The sequence below is a fragment of the Nannospalax galili genome, unplaced genomic scaffold (genome assembly GCF_000622305.1).
Source record: "Nannospalax galili isolate Female #2095 unplaced genomic scaffold, S.galili_v1.0 scaffold6975, whole genome shotgun sequence".
Classification (NCBI taxonomy): domain Eukaryota; kingdom Metazoa; phylum Chordata; class Mammalia; order Rodentia; family Spalacidae; genus Nannospalax; species Nannospalax galili.
In genome coordinates this window covers 76,745-80,783 of record NW_008335812.1, presented here as the reverse complement: position 1 = coordinate 80,783, position 4,039 = coordinate 76,745, and positions in this window count along the sequence as shown.

The window sequence follows — 4,039 nt, the reverse complement described above, 5'->3', positions numbered from 1 at the left end:
TTTCAGCTTCAGAGTCATTAGAATCAATTTTATTTCACATTTATCCTTAAAAAGGGATATGTAAAAACCAAATTTAACTGGTTTGCTGTCTGTAAAGTTGGACTTTGAAATTTTCTTTACGTGCTCAATGTTATTTAAAACTTGATTCTTGCCAGGAATAGTGGTGCATGTCTTTTAACTCAGCACTCAAGAGGCAGATTTTTGTGAGATCGAGGACACCCTGGTCCTCATAGAGAGTACCATGCAAGCTGGGGCAACAGTGAGACCCTGTTTCTTAAATACTTCACACACAGGACTTAGAGAAATGGACGGATATGGAAATTTTCTACCTGAAGTTTAGCTCTCATAGTTCTGAAGGATACTATGCATCCTGCTAAGGGAAAAACCAGTCAATGCTTGAACCCAGACCTAAAGCCCAATAACCATAATGACTAGCACAACAAACTACCTCCACTTGTGCAGTAATAGCACACTAATATGGGGTATAATCAACAGGTACGACACTGAACTTAAATCCGTTTCAGTGGAGTAAACTCCTGTAAGCAATGTAAACACAGCCAAGTACACATAACTAGAGAAGTCATAGATCCAAGAGAAACCCTTAACTCTGTCATATTTAAACAAAAGAAATTTCTTACTATATGCTAAATATGGATTCTTATATTTACAGGCAAAAATACCATACAGCACTCATCAAAGAAGCTTCTTTTTGGAACAGATGGAGTCTACTGTAGAGTTCCACAAATGGTTTCGCTCAGAGTCTATACACCTGAGAGATACCCAGTCCTAGATGAAATGTCTGCAGTCGAACCTCTACAATAAAGGCTCATGGAACACAGCAGAACATGGAGTAAAAAGAAAACCCATCCCTCAAGTCTCTCCGGTGAAGCTTCCTTATACAACAGTGTGGTATACACAAAGGCCAAAACTGGTGAAGATTTAGAGAACAAGGGACTGAAGAATGTGTGTCCCTGGACAGGACTCGTATATTAAACCTCACCCACCCATGGCTTAGGCACCATTGCTGAAGAGGGTCCAGAAAGATTGCAATATCCAGGGTTGGTCCATGAACATAGGGAAACAGAGGCTTTCAGGCCAGTGGAAGATTGCACATGTGAACCTGTGGCAACTGATCTCTGCAAAGTCAATCAGACAAGGGCCCAGAGTGGAGTGAGAAATGGCAGCCACAGTCCCAGTCTGGGGACTTTTGGAGATTGATTATTATTGGGTGAGGGAATTTAGCTACAATCTCTACATAAGCTGACTAGGCTCCTATTTATGAATTTGCACTGAAAAACACCTGAGTAGAAATGTTTGACCCGACACTACTTAACAAGTATGGTGGAGTGTACGAGGTTTGGGGGTGAGAGGTTTAGGGTGGTGCGCTGTGGGCATGAATTTGGGAGGGGAATCTAAATTAAGGACTGTGACATGAAAGGTATGAAAGCTCAATTTCAAAAACAAACTTTATTCTCAAAGTTGTTCTGGTTTTTTTCCAGTTATTTATTTAATAACCACATAGTTAGAAGAAGCATTTCATTATGACAGCATTGACATATTCAGTAACAATTTTCTGAGCTAAAATGCATGGGGAAAGGACTAAGGTTGTAGCTCAGTGGTAGAATGCTTGCCTAGCACAAATGAAGCCAGCCTTATCTTAGCTACTTTCTTGTTGGTATGCTACAGTATCACAAAATACAAAGCAACTTAAGAGAGAAAGGGCTTATTTTTGCTTCAGTTCCAGAGGGATACAATCAATCCATCATGGTGGGGAAGTTGGCAGCAGACAGGGAAGGCAAGGTGGCAGGAACAGGAGGCTGGTTGGTCCCATGGCATCTGCACAGGAAGCAGAGAGTAATAAATGTGTGCTGCTACTCAGCTCCCTTCTGTATTTATACAGTCCAGCATCCCAACCAGGAAATGGAGCCACCTGCTGTGGGTGGGTCTTCCCACTCTATTATCACAATCAAGATAATCCCCAACAAGCATGCCCAGAGGCCCATCTCCTGGGTAATTCTGGAACCTGCCAAATTGATATCACAAAGCCCTAGATTCAATCTCCAGTTCAAAAAAATTAAAAAATAAAAGATAAAAAACTTCCACTTCTAAACACTGAAATATAATGAATGAGTCAGATTATACACCACTCCCCTTTTTTTTTTTTTTTTTTTTTTTTTTTTTTTTAAGTAAGAAATGTAAATGAAATCACACAGTGTAAAATAAGTGATGCTTTTGCCATTAGATGAATTCATTTTTGTTACTGGACAACTTATACCTAAGTAACTAAAATTGTGTGTTGAAAATGTGTATTCTATGTAAGGGCACTGAATGACTAAATGACTTGTTTTTAAGTGAATTATTTTGTAAATAAAGCTCACATCACTTCCAATATTTGCATATTCAAAATAACAAGTCATTTATAAATATAAACATCCTGCTTTTTCTAAAGATTATTTTTCTTTTTTCTTTTCTTTTCTAGAGTGTATGAGTGCATTGCCTGTGTGTATATAAGTGTACGAGGATACAGAAACATACCACATGTATCTGTTTTTTATATAGGTTCTAGGCATGTGAACTCATATCTTCGTCTTGGTGCAGCAAGTGGTCTCATCTGACTCATCTTTCAGCCTCACAATTCAGTCCTTTTATGGGTGCTGGGAAATGCTGTCCTTAGTGATAATCACCCTGTAGAATTCAGCTCCTATGACCAAGTGCCTCCACACCTGCCATGTCTTGATAGGAGAACCATACACTTCAGAAAGCAGAACATTCTGTGCAGCAATATTTTCTTAAAATTTAAACTAAAAAATGCATTAATTTTCCTTTCCGACCTCTGACTTCATTTTTCTTCTTGCTTCTCCTACTTTGGTCCTAGACTCTCGGAATCCTAGGATTTCTCATCAGAATATGTGTATAATGTATTTATAATGTACAATATTTCCTTTTATAAATAACAAGAAAGCAGAACATTCTGTGCAGCAATATTTTCTTAAAATTTAAACTAAAAAATGCATTAATTTTCCTTTCCGACCTCTGACTTCATTTTTCTTCTTGCTTCTCCTACTTTGGTCCTAGACTCTCGGAATCCTAGGATTTCTCATCAGAATATGTGTATAATGTATTTATAATGTACAATATTTCCTTTTATAAATAACAATCACTTGGATAGAAATTGGTTAGTGTTTCTACAGGAGGTCTGTTGTATATACATCCTATAAATTTACAATGTATTTTTGAAGTTTGCAGTACACTAAATGAACATGTATAGACTTTTTTCTACGTTTGACTGCATAGAAATACTTTAGAGTTGAATTACATGAGGGGAGGAAATATTTTAAAACATGTTTTTTCCCAATGATTCCGTGTTCTTATTTATTTTATTTTATTATTTTATTTTATTTTATTTTATTTTAATTTTTTGTAGCCCCAGCTCACTATGTAGACAAGGCTGGCCTTGAACTCACAGAGATCTGCCTGCCTCTTCCTCCCTAGTGCTGAGTGCTGGTATTAAAGGTGTGCGCCACCATGCCCAGTGCTTCCGTATATTTTCTGAAAACTGTGAGATATAGCAAAAATGTTAGTATCAATTAATATATAATTCTACTTAAAATAAATATTCCTTGCTGTTAATTCATTTTCTCTCTGTTTGGTCCTAAGTGCAGGTTGTCACACATGCTTCCATTTAAATTCTTTAAATAAATAAAGATTAATTTTTATCCTTTACCTAGATGTTTTTGGATAATACATATTAAGTCTACAAAACAAGATATTTATTAGTGACTATTGAGCAATGTGTATTTTAATTCAAATTGATCAACAGTGTTATCAGAAAATAATAACCTGAACAATAAAATAATGTCATAGGAATGTTTTTGCAAAATATTTTTCTACTGGGTATGCAAATGCACTTGCTTGTTTATGTATGGTAGAATTTATTGATGTGTTGTTTCTATTTTTATATTTTCAGCAATAGATTTTTAATCTCTATATTCATCAATTTAAATAGTATAGATAATGTATTTTAATATATTTATGTAGT